The sequence below is a fragment of the Danio rerio genome, chromosome 8, assembly GCF_049306965.1.
Source record: "Danio rerio strain Tuebingen ecotype United States chromosome 8, GRCz12tu, whole genome shotgun sequence".
Lineage (NCBI taxonomy): Eukaryota > Metazoa > Chordata > Actinopteri > Cypriniformes > Danionidae > Danio > Danio rerio.
The window spans coordinates 52,595,632-52,609,420 of NC_133183.1; the positions used below are offsets into that span (position 1 = coordinate 52,595,632).

At 37.8% G+C, this 13,789-nt stretch overlaps 1 protein-coding gene across 50 annotated transcripts in view; it reads right to left on the minus strand.

Annotated features, from left to right (window-relative positions):
• rimbp2b (RIMS binding protein 2b) overlaps window positions 1-13,789 on the minus strand; it is a 268,387-nt gene that overhangs the window by 230,928 nt on the left and 23,670 nt on the right. For 22 of the 50 annotated variants that reach the window (XM_073911102.1, XM_073911101.1, XM_073911098.1 and 19 more), the window contains exon 1: window positions 13,318-13,507. The exons of the other annotated variants lie outside the window; for them this stretch is intronic. The gene's annotated coding sequence lies outside the window, so the exon portion shown is untranslated. Of the gene's footprint in view, window positions 1-13,317; window positions 13,508-13,789 lie in introns of those variants that run through there. 50 annotated transcript variants of the gene reach the window in all.

Genomic DNA, 13,789 nt, shown 5'->3' on the forward strand with positions numbered 1-13,789 from the left:
AATATTATGTGTAGGTCTTTTCTATAAATAATTCTATTCTACTTATAATAATTCTGATGTTGAATTATGTTTGAGATAGGCCTATGTTTGCAATCTGTCATTGAGAACATTATTAGACCCTTTGATTCACTGGTAAAATCAACATTATATAGGCTAGAGTAGTTATACTGACACTGTAAACAGTTATTTTACTGCACAACTGTGTGTTTGCTATCAAAGAAAAAACATATGACATGCTTGTCACAGTCATAACTCTAAAATGCGATATGACGTGATAAATGATAAATGATGTGCACGCTTTAGGTATCATTTTCACTGCTAAGTGCTGTTCATACTTTGCGCGCGGCTCTCAAACGATTACTCTGTGCCACAAACTGAATATTATTTACAACTTTATTACCTGTTACTCACAGCATATGTGGGTTCTGTTCACTAAAGTAGACGCGCACGCATCTATCATTAAGTAGGGCGCGCGCCCGCACAGTCAACAGCTCACGCCACCTGTGATTTCCCGGCCGCAAATACATCATTATATGAAGACAAAAATGACATTTTGGGGTGAATTATACCTTATAAATACAGTATGCGACTCTTTTAACATCATTCGGAGGTGTCCATGTCACTGAGCAACGTGTGTGAAACAATGAAAAGACTCGTGCAGCCGCCTTTGCTTCTCTCCTGAACGTGAAAATATGATTGGCAGAATCGTAGAAATGCTGGATTAAGAACGTCTAGGGGGTCGCATCGAAAAGGCAATCATTTTTCGATTAATTGTGCAGCTCTAATTAGATTTAAGATAAACAAAGCCATTAGAAGTCAATTTACAGGTATTTACTGTATTTACTGATAGCCAAGTTACAGCTTTTCACTGTAGCATCGCACGTTAAAGTCCCAGTCATTTTTTACACTGCATTCACATTATGTCTATTTCGGTGAACAAGAAAGCCACAGAGGTTTGGAACAACATGAAGGATCTTTCCAATTAATTTTCAGTTAAAATAATTCCATTAAGTGTGAACACACAAACACAGCTCCACACTAAAGCATCTGTGCACACATATAAATATAGCCTCCATACCATCTTCTAAATTCATTTCTATGTAAACACCAGCTACTGACTGGCATCTGCTTTCTCTTATTGTTAACACTTTCGCCGTCGATCCACCGCCTCTCCATTTTTTTTTCTCCTCAAGATTTCTTCCTTTTACCTTGTCCTCCACTCACACACATGCACACACATATTCATAATTTAAAAGCATGTCCATTTCCCAAGCAGCTGCACACTTCTCTGGATGGGTTTATGCTTTGACTGCTGTCCATCACCCAAAAAAAAAAAAAAAAAAAATCACAGATCAGTACACAAACAGAGTGGACACTAGTAAATCTAAATCTAACACTAAATCCTCTTCGCTGTAGAAGAATCTAATATAATCCCAAAAGCAAGCATTTCAGGCAGAACCAAAGAGCGATAGAAACAAATGTAGAAACAAGCACCTGGCTGATGAGATTCATATGATGGTGTAGAGCCCCAGAATAACATGTATGACCACGATGCACTTTAACCCCTGGTAACCAACACTATAATGAGATCCCCGCTGAGCATTTCTGTCTACCGGACTGCACGAATGAGGGAAAGGGGGGGTGCCAGTTATGTAATCTGGACATGACTGCCGCTGTTCATATAAGTAAGGCAGGGATGGAGGGAATGAGGCAGAAAGAGAGAGAGAAAGACACGTGCCCTGTACTGCCAGCATGGCACTAGCATCACCAGAATCCAGATATTACAGCCTAGACTAAAAAGAATTAGGCTTTTTTAATAGTTTTAGTTTAAATTCAAATCTATCTAATGAAGCTTTTTATGCAGAAAGGGTTCCTTGTGGCGATTTTAGGGTTCTTTTCTCTTGTTTTTGCAATCAAGATGAAGGTGTTTGGAAGCATTTCTCACATGCGTCACACTGCTTTATGACACCCTCAATAAGTTATAGATCCTAAAAGTAAAATCCCACTCTTAAAAATAAGGGTGCCAGAAAGAACAAAAAGGATTTTTGACAGCAATATTTTTTTCAATACAGGCTCATTCTAAAAATGTCCCCTGTATACATTTCTGGAGATTGCAAATTATGTAGCCAGAGGTACGTATGACTGCATTTCAGCTTTAAAATAAATGTGGCATGACGTCTTTCCTTTTCGAGCCGGCATGATACTCGCTCTGGCAGGAATATTCTATGGCCTCCCTAGCGAGACAACATTTGTTTTCAAAATGAGTAGGACAGTTCACCTTCCAAGCTTTATGCAAGTACAGTATATCTCATTTGTATATCTCTCATGTATTCTTGGGCATTTCACTGTTTTTTCTGACCACAGTTTACATGTCGCGAGCATCTCATGTGGACAATTGTAATAACGAAGCCTCGTAGGCATAGTCACATTAAAAATAATGAGTTCAGAATGAGAAACTAGACATAATGTTGGTTTTAACCAACTCGCTGCATTTAAAAGTAGACACTTCTAGCTTTCTATGGATATATGTCTCATGTTGTGTGTTTTGTTTTTGCAGAGTTTCAGTGCGGTTTCAGGGAGAGAAAAGAAAGAATGAATATAGGACTGCACGATTCTGGCTAAAATGAGAATCACGATTTTCTCACAATTTTGTAGATGTAAAATGAAGGTTAATATGAGTAGCCTATTATTATTGTTTTTCTCAAACACATGGTAAAACAACAGTAATAATATCAGGCCTATGTGTAGCTCTACTCTAGACTTTAAATATGGTTGTTAATTCACAGCAAAGTGATGACATCAGAATTCAACTATTCATAATTATAAAGTTGAATTTTTGTGTTTGAGACAAATGCTTGTCATTTGTCATTGACAACATTATTAGACCATTTTATGTAATGTAATGTGTATTTATACAGCGCATTCATTGTGTATGGCCATACACCCAAAGCGCTTTACAATCATTAGGGGGGTCTCTCCACACCACCAACAGTGTGCAGCATCCACTTGGATAATGCGACGGCAGCCACAGGACAACGGCGCCAGTGCGCTCACCACATACCAGCTATTGGTGGAGTGGAGAGACAGTGATAGAGCCAATTTGGTGAAAAGGGATGATTGGGAGGCCATGATCGTAAGGGCCGATAGAGAGACTTTGGCCATAACACCGGGGTTACACCCCTGCTCTTTCACGAGAAGTGGCATGGGATTTTTAATGACCACAGAGAGTCAGGACCTTGGTTTAACGTCTCATTCGAAAGACGACTTTCTGTCAGTGTACTGTCCCCTTCACTTTGACTGGTGCATTAGGACTCACACAGACCACAGGTTGAGCACCCCCTGCTGGCTTCACTAACACCACTTCCAACAGCAACCTAGTGTTCCCTAGTGGTCTCCCATCCAGGTACTGACCAGGCTCAGCCCTGCTTAGCTTCAGTGAGTAACCAGTCTTGGGCTGCAGGGTGATATGGCTGTGGCTTTTTTTTATTTCACTGATAAAATGAGGCATTTGTCATTATCAGATTCCCTCCTGCATTTTATTCAACATTAAATAGACTAGAGTAGTTATATTGACACAGTTAAACATTTATTTTCATGCACAACACTTTGTGTTCGCTATAAAAGAAAAAAGTATTAAAGGTCACCTAGGTTACCCCTTTTTTAGATTTAATATAAGTCTTTTGCATCTCTAGAATGTAGGGGTGTCAAAAGTAATTGTTTCTTCGGTGCACCGCGATGCAGACGCGGACAATTCGGTATCGATTCAGTAATAACCATAATCGGTTATTATGTAGTGACGTCATTTATCTCCTATGCTCTCTGTCGCGAGGGAGGTGAGCGCCGTTATTTACAACACTCAGCCAACTCAGGGCCGGCCCGTGGCATAGGCACCATAGGCAAATGCTTAGGGCGCTGTATATCCAGTGGGGCGTCAGAAATGAGCGCGCTTCAGTTGGTTTTGTTTTGATATTCCTGACACACTTTCAGTTATAGATGGCAATAACTCAAAAAACGCTTACCCTAAAAAGATCTAAAGTGTGTTTCCTACAGAAAGACAAAGCTGGTTATGTTTCACAGCTGTCTTTCTTTTTTTCGCTCGACATTACGAGCACTGCTCCGTTTAAGCCCTCGCAGTCTGCGTTTACTTTAGCCGGCAGAGCTCGCGCTGAGAGGAGCTCTCAGTAAGGGACCGTCGGAAAAGTGCTTATTTTTTCTGCTCCGCTCAGCGCGGGCTCTCCCTGTTGCAAGGGCTTAAGTGTGTTTGTTTGTGTGTGTGTGTGTGTGTGCGTGTGTGTGTTTGTTTGTTTGATGCTGTCTATGTTTGTGAATGTGTTTGAATGAGAGACAGTGTGTTGCTGTGTGTTTGTGTGTTTATACAGACAGCATGTTATAGCCTCCCCCCTAAAATATAACACTATATATGGAAAACATCGTCAATGCACCGTGATGCACCGAGGTATCGAATTGAACCGAATCGATGGCATGATAATCGTAACCGAATCGAACCGTGAGACCAGTATAGGTTCACACCTCTACTAGAATGTGTATATAAGGTTTCAGCTCAAAACACCCATCAGATTTTCCATTATACCTTTTACAAGATGCTGTTTTATACAGATATCCAGCAGGGGGTGGTTTTGTCGTACTGCGCCTTTAAGACGAGTCTTTCCCGCCTACTGTTTTTACGTGCCTCCTCCCTCAGCTGCGTCAGACAACAGACAGACTTAAAGGAAGAAGGTCTCACATAGCGTTTGTGCGAAGTACAAAAGTAAGAACTAATCTTTACTAATCAGTATTGTGAAGTTGCATTGATGAGTCAAACACAATATTGTTACAAAGTTCACGCGCGCCCACACACACACACACACACACACACACACACACACACACAGACGCACACCGCAGCTGACACACACACACACACACACACACACACACAGGCAGGCAGACAGACAGAGCGTGCTTAGCACTATTTTTGCCCTCAAATGTGACAGGATACAGGCTAACCTTCAGTACTGTGTGGATATCTGTGATGTTAATGTACAAAATAAACCTGATTTAACTTCCACAAACCGGGATTGAAGCATCTTCTTTTATAAATGTTCGGACACGTGGCTGTGCTGATGAAGTAAAGCTGAAGTAAATCGCTGTATTTAATTACACACTTGCACTGTTTTAAAACACTTTAAACATGTGAAACTTACTCTTAAACACATTTGATGATGATTGCTGATCCTAGCGAACAGAACTGACCTTTTATTCCCGGTTGCTTTGCGTATGTCTGCCTGGTCTTGACATATACACGTGACTACCGGAACATGTTAATGCGCGCAGCTGTCAATCAATTCGGTGGGCGGGGGGATCGCACTCCTACGTAAAGTTGCGGTCGGTTTGAAAACCGCTCTAATTGGTCCACCGTTTTTATGTTGTTAAATTGAAAATAAAGGACTGGGTGTGTTTGTATCACCCCAATATGATGGTCTATACACTATATATACACATATGTTTGTCCAAATAGCTTGAAAAGTAGATTTTTCACTATAGGTGCCCTTTAAATGCTTGTCATAATCATAACTCTAAATGCGATATGATAATTTGGCCAGTTTCACTTTCACTTCAGAGTGCGGCTCATAACTGCCATTACTGTGAGAAAAAAACATCTTGGTAGTAAGCAAACAGCTTGCAATCATTATGTGGGATTTTGCGGCCGTGAATACATCATTACACGAAGACAGAAATTATATTTTTGGGTGAATTACTTTATAAATACAGTATGTAACACTTTTAACGCCATTTGGAGGTGTTCATATTGCTTCATATTGCTTCATATTGAAGACCTTTCCATCTGCCTTTACGCTTTTCTCCTCACTTTAAAAATATAATTGTCTGAATCATAGAAAAGTGTGGGGTCGAATCGAGATCACGATCTTATTTCATTAAATTGTGCAGCCATAAATGAGTACACTGTTTGTTTTCCTTATTTTGCAAAAGCACACACTTTTGTTGTTATTGTTAGTGTACACAAAATAGTAGAAACCTAACAGATTATGTAGATATATTGCTCTTATCTGTATGATCACAACTGAAAGTGTCATTTAAGTTCTTTTCGACGCTATCAGGAGAAGACGCCTCTAACCGCGTATGTATGGTAGTCAACCCCTGGGGGTTACCAGCTGACCGCTTGCCTCCATATGAACAATGTGGTCAAATCTGAAAACGTGGTAAAACTCAGGCTCTCATTTGTGCTTTTCTTTTTTGGATTGCTTTTAAAAACACGGTAGGGTTTAGGGAAGGAGGAGGGTGGGTCCGTTGATTGGTCAGTCAGTCGACATTAGCCTCTGGTGGATATAAGTGAAATGGGCAGGCGCGAATGGCATTCGCGAGAGAAAGTTGAGGTCTCAAAGTGCGTACACAGTGGCCTTTGATGGATTTGCGAAAACAAAAACTGCAAAAAAAAAAGTACATCCTGGAACATATCTGGTGCTCTCCATAAATGTATACAGGGGTACGTTTTCAGAATGAGCCTGGGTAACATTTCCAGTAATTTTTGTAATGAATTTCACATGAATTAGTGCTCTGTTGAGTCAGATATTGGTATAACACCAATAGTCTATCATTTCCAACAGCATCTCTTAAGTGCTAGCACACATCAATCTCAGAATACAAAGGTGTTCTCTCATTTCTCTTCATTGGAGTTGTTCACAATACTTATCAATCCACAGAATTGGTCATGTTAGCCACACAGACCACTTGTGTAAACAAAAACGGTTTTGGTTAGCAGTTCTGCCTTCGGATACTAACAACAATATTTATTTTTCCTATAGTGAGCTAAGGCTAAAGCTAATCTGAATGCAACAATTTTGGAGAGAAATCCTTTTTCAGTGGTTGTGGAAACATTTTTTCACCTAGGGTTTTTTAAAAGGGTTCCATGTTAAAGGTGCAGTAGGTACTTGTCTTCAGAAACATTTTTTGTTGTGCTGGTTGAAATTCTCTTCACAGTCCAATAGTAATGATTACAGTAAATGATCTAAATGTGCTTATTTGTATTTTTATATACTGGGTAAAGCATAAAACTAAAAAATGTTTATCCAATTAAATAGGGTCGGACCATCATCTCCCTTAATTCCGATAGGCAGGTCAGACTGTCTGTCAACAAATGTAGATTCCGACTTCTGCGCACATAAATGATCCGATCCCCATGGCATATCTGTCAAATAGATCGATCTGACATGAGTTGATATGATGCTCATAATTAAATCTCTATATAAAAATACTCTTGCAGTATCATGTTCCATGACAATGGTGCTTTCATTATACAGTTATGGGCACTTTGGGAGTCAGCAAAACATGAATAGTTGACAACAGTAGTAATACAGTTAATAGTGTTGTAAATATTGTTCAATTTATTCCACAGATCAGTCATGTTATTTAATAAGACACCAAATTATCACCCAAAATTACAGGTTTTAATTTAGTTTTGCCTGAATGTTTTATTTAATTAGCTTATTTTATTATTGTATCTCTCAAAGTTTTTATAATCCCTGGTTTGCATTCAATGATTTAAGAAGAATCAGAGTTTTAGCTAAAAATCCTCTTTAACATTCCATCCTATTGAACATTTTAAAATTCAACTGAGCATGTGCACAAACTTATCACAAATTATCATTATTTCATTATTTATCTTAAATAATTATTTATCTTAAATATAATTTTATAATATAAAATTTATGAAATATGCCTGCACTTTTTACATAATGGTCAAACAAAACACCTATTATTTAATTGTTACATTATATCAATATATCCTCCCACAGTTAAAAAAAGCACCCTAAACAATTAATCCAAAATATTTTAGCCAAACTCTGAGTACACCTTCTCAGCATTCATATCTGACACTTAGCTACAATAAGCAGGAGGGGGAATCATCGAGATCTACCTGAGCTCAAACTCCCCTCTCGCCCTGCAACGGGAGGGAGCACAGGGCTCGAGGATCTTATAAGCTCTCTCCCGGGACAGCACGTCAAACAAGATTTATTTTCAATCATCAGCTAAGTGTGAACTCTTGAATTAATAGTTATTAACCAAGCAAATGATTTTGTGTTTAATAGACATCTAATAGACATCTAAACTTAAACAGCTTAGCTAAAACAAGGCTAAACTTAGGCTGTCAGTGAAAATGTAATAGATGTCTAAGAAGATCTAGTCTAGTTTTGGCCTATTCTTAGATGTCTATTAGATTTTTACTAACAGTCCAAGTTTAGCCTTGTTTTAGCCAAGGCGACTATGTTTAGACGTCTATTAGACATCTGGTCACACTTTATTTTGATGGTCCGTTTGTTGAATATCAGTTACATTGCAACTGATTCTCATAAGATTATAAGTAGACTGTTAGGTTGGAGTTAGGGTTTGGGTCAGTAAAATGTCTATTAAAGAAGCAGTATCAGCAGATATTAAGCAGACAGTTTACTAATAATCAGTGGACCATCGAAGTAAAGTGTTACCAGACATCTTTTGAAAACAAACACTGCTTGCTTGGAAAGTAGTTTAGATATTGGGTTAGGGATGTAGATATATATCATGCAGAATATTTAGTTTATATGTACTAATAAGCAGCCAATTTCTCAATAACATGAGTGCTAATAAGCAATTATTTAATAGTGAGCATTGTTTCCTAAAATGTTACCGAATATATAAAGTTAGATTGATTGGGATGATTCTGTAGGGAAGTGAATGATGCATAAACAAATTACAAGCATAGATGAATACAATAAAGCAAAGATGAAAGTGAAATAAGCAGTGTATCCTTGGTGGTTTTGTATGTAAACATTACACTGCAAAGTCTTTATTGTAAAAATAATGCAATAAAATGATTCTTTATTAAACTTCTAATTGGCAAAGGGTCTTGTGCCTGAATACTTTAATCTCTCTCAAGACTTAAAAACATGCAAACTATAAAATTTCATTTTGTTGTGGTTAAACTTTGCAGTGACTTCACAAATCTTGTGTTCTGAAATGTGAATTTTGCTCAAATATAATCCTAACCTAAAGGGTCACGAAACACCAAAACACATTTTTTGAGCTGTTGACAGTCGTATATGTGTCCCACACTGCTATAAACACTATTAGGACACCTATATTTCACTAAAGTGTAAATTGGTTGTTTTTGCGTTATTTTAAGCAAATTTGTACTTCCGGTTTGAAACGAATTTTTGAAGCTGCGTCACGGTCATGACATAATAGCGTTCTATTCCAGCGTGCAGACTGGGCGTCTGTGCCAGAGTGTGTCTTATTACGTCTTACAGCCTGCTGCATTAATGCATGAGTAAAGCTTGGTTCAAACCAATCAGCGCGCTCTATTGTGCAACTTCATTAATATTCATTACTGTCACAGTGTTTAGACGACCAAGACGCCACGTTGTGTTGGCAAAACAAGCGTGAAATGTTGCTTTTATAGTTTGCTGCCGTTAAGTTTTGTTTTCATTTTCTCTCTGTGAGAGCGCAGCTGGCGTCACGTGTGGATTAACAGTGTACGCGACGCTCGACAACAATAACTTTTGTGTCTAAGGAGGAACATTGTTTACCTGAGAGCTGTTCTCATCTGCAAACGCTGAGATCCGAATTCGCTTGTAGTCTTTTCTTAATAAAGACGCGGCTCTAGTTGCTGTGGATTGTCCTGTCTCTACAGATTTGGTAAGTGAGCGACCAGTGCTCTTTGTTTATTCAGTTCGTATTTTATTTGTATCGAAAAAACTATTGCACCGAGTGTAAACAAGTTAGCACTACAACCAAACTATAACCTCGTGTAGGATTTTGTGACCGGAATAACACACGCGGCTTTCTGACGCTACCTGCCGTGTGCATCTAAGTTTCCGGGAAATGCTGAGTTTTTTTTCTCTCATTCGCCGTGCGGTATCAAACATTGCATGAAAAAACACGCTTAGAGCAGTTCCTCGAATCAAATATCTCGTTTGTCGCGAGGGGCATGAATGAATTCCCTGAATGAAAGAGCCAAACTGCAGTTAAAGTCCACCATTTAATAATTTGGCAAATAATTCGACTACAGATGTTCATGTAAACACAGTCACATTGTCCACTGTGAGTGTGTGTGTGTGTGTGTGTGTGTGTGTTTTGACTCTGAAAGTCAGCGTGTGCCCAAATAGACACTCCCACACCAAGCCTTTTTTTCTTCCTCTGACACTACCCCCTAAACAAAGCTGGACACGCCCACTTTTCTGACTTTTTCCAAAGTAGAGTTGTGAAAACACCCTGCTGAAACGAGGGGTGTGACTAAGCGATGTGACTATTGCAGATGCATACATTGTGATATTGATGCTAAAACGATATATTGTGCAGTCCTAGTTTTAAACTATCAGATAAAAAGAATAAATACGTGTATTTCATTCTTTCCAAGGCTCCTTCAAAGAAAAGATTGTAGAATGTAATAAAACCTTTGCAGTATTCAATGTTTTCTGCTATCTTCTGGTTAAAGATCTCAGGCTAAAACAGGTAACACCTTGGCCCATTCAAAAGAACACTCATCTATTGTTTAAAATACACATTATTGATGTCACAAAAACTGCACATTTCACCTTCAAAAATGGTAACACCATAGCCTGTACCTGCATTTGCTCAAATCAAATGCACTGAACTCATTTTTAATCATGACCCGACTGACGCAAATAAAATAAAGGGAGGGGTTTGTAGACATAGAGAGAGAGAGAGAGAGAGAGAGAGAATGCTGGGAGAGTTGAGACTGAAGGTGTGTGTGAGCGGTGTTATATTCTTCTTAATATTCTATGAGCTCTGAGAGAACACGTAATTGACACTGTTTATGTGGCATAAAGTCCTTTACCACAGCCAAGCATTTTCATATTCATCTTTTCAATGCAAACTAAATCATAACAACAGTGGAATCTCGACAGCATCGCTATTAGCATATGCATCAGTCTACCAGGTGATGTATAATAATTGGTGTATTTATTATCAGTTTCATCAGCAAATCATCAGAAGTTTGCATGCAGCTTAAAGGCCCAGTTTTACATACACAAGCTCCAAGAAGTGAAAACTTTCTTAGAATGCAATCCTATATGACCAACATGCTCCTGAGTGAGATATTGAATTCCACATTGCATCGCTGTTCCTGGAATTAATGTAGTGCAAATCAATTTGTTAAAAAATACACTGCTTGATGGAGATGACCTTAGTATAGATTTAAAGACCACAACAAATCAAAACAATCTGTACTATCTTGTTTCTTAAATCTGTATATGTTAATGTATAGCTTCTATACTCCGTTGTGCAACAGATGAGGTCTTGTCACATCACGCTACAGGATACGTTACACCAAGTCATTATAGTGTATTAATAATTAAAAAGCACATGGGTGTTTGTGTGTGTTTGAAATGGCTCTGTTTTGGTAACAAGACTAAATGTATTTTGTACCATACATAGTGTAACAAATCTAACATAACCGTTATGCTGGCTGGTTAAAGAAAATTATGATTGGAATTAATTCAGGATTGCACATAAATGATCCGATCCCCATGGCATATCTGTCAAATAGATCGATCTGACATTAGTTGATATGACACTCATAATTAAATCTCTATATAAAAAATACTCTTGCAGTATCATGTTCCATGACAATGGTGCTTTCATTATACAGTTATGGGCACTTTGGAAGTCAGCAAAACATGAATAGTTGACAACAGTAGTAATAAAAGTAATAGTGTTGTAAATATTGTTCAATTTATTCCACAGATCAGTCATGTTATTTAATAAGACACCAAATTATCACCCAAAATTACAGGTTTTAATTTAGTTTTGCCTGAATGTTTTATTTAATTAGCTTATTTTATTATTGTATCTCTCAAAGTTTTTATAATCACTGGTTTGCATTCAATGATTTAAGAAGAATCAGAGTTTTAGCTAAAAATCCTCTTTAACATTCCATCCTATTGAACATTTTAAAATTCAACTGAGCATGTGCACAAACTTATCACAAATTATCATTATTTCATTATTTATCCTAAATAATTATTTATCTTAAATATAATTTTATAATATAAAAATTTATGAAATATGTCTGCACAAACAAAACACCTATTATTTAATTGTTACATTATGTCAATACATAAATACAAAATGCAACATTAATAATATAGTTATTATAGTTATATTGTCATAGCTTTATCTTTATGTGATTTTATTGTAGTTTTGTACAACAGCAAAATATTGAATTTTATCTTGAAAGGTAATATGCATAAAATAAATTAATAAAAATTAAAAGAGGGTTTAAATAAAAACCGAAAAAAATCGCTTTTGCATCAGTGCATACAGAGCTCAGCATAAATGAGTACATTATTTTCATTCATTTCTCAGTGAATATTGGTAACATGTTTTGGTGCATTTGAACAAAATGAACTGTTTTATTAAACAGGTGTATTTATTAAAATAATACTTTAGTCACCAAACATACTTATAAACAGAAAGAAAATACATTTAAATATAAGTGACAAAATTCAAGTACAAAATTTCAACAATTTTCTAAATATTTTTGTTATTTTGTTATTTTTTAAATTTGTATTTATTTTTTTTATCCAACAAATAAATTTGCCATTTACTAATTTTTAGACTTATCGTAAGTTATTTTAATAGATTAGCTCTAGATTTGGCTCTAGTACTGACTAATCATACGTATTGCACAAATATAATATTGTAAAGCATCCCATAAAAAATATGAATTTAAAAGATAGATCTGTGAGCGGTGCACTCATATGCTGAGCACTATAACTCTGATCTCACCTATCTCTTTTTCTTCTAAGGTGGTTTTAAACTTAAATGATATTATAATATGACACTAAAAAGCTAAATCATAACTGATCCTGACAGAGAGTTTGAAGAGCTCAGAAGTGATGAGGAAAAAAGAGGTCTATCTCTTTAATATATACGAGCTAACGTGAGAAACATTCAGCATTGCTGCAATCTAAAATGGCTTTGGACAAAACTACCCCGTACAGCCATGTGTTTCCCTGGCAAAGAGACCCCGAAAAATGTTTTCAGCACATTTAACACAGCATATAACGTTAGCGGACTGTGTTTATAAGGTTACAGTGCAGACAACCGCACGAGCCGTAATGACATTTACAGCTAACGTAAAGCGCCAACATAAAGAGCTAACCGACTAAAACAACCGTTTCAACAACGCATTTCAAAACATCCAACGACCAAAACATCCAATGCTTTCTCTATCAACACAACATGCTCTCAGATCAGCTGAGCGCCTGCACGAAAACAAGCGATGGACAGCGACTCTACCTCTTCCGCCGCTCTTTCGTTAAAAGATGATTCCCGTAAAGACAGCCACGTCCAACTGTGTCATATTAATGGGCGGCTGACGGCTCCGGTCCGCTGTCCGTGGTATCCGGGCTTAAAACGGTTCATTAGCGACCGTGGGGAAGAGAAACGCGTTCGAGCGGGCGGTACTGAGGAGACCGCACGCGCGCACACGCTCTTACTCACTCACACATACACACACGCACACATACACACACACACACACACGCTGCTGGTAGAGCAGCACACGAGTACACTGCTTTAAGCGCTCTTCAGCTGTATCTGTGGATCAACGCGGAGGATATGTGAACACAACTGGCCTGTTCTCTCTCTCTCTTTCACACATACACACATGCATATGCACAAGTGAAGAGCCCGTTAGCCCGTGAGCCTGACCGCAGGACAGTCGTGCTTTGGTGCACTTTAACATCTCTGTCATGAAAAATACACGTTT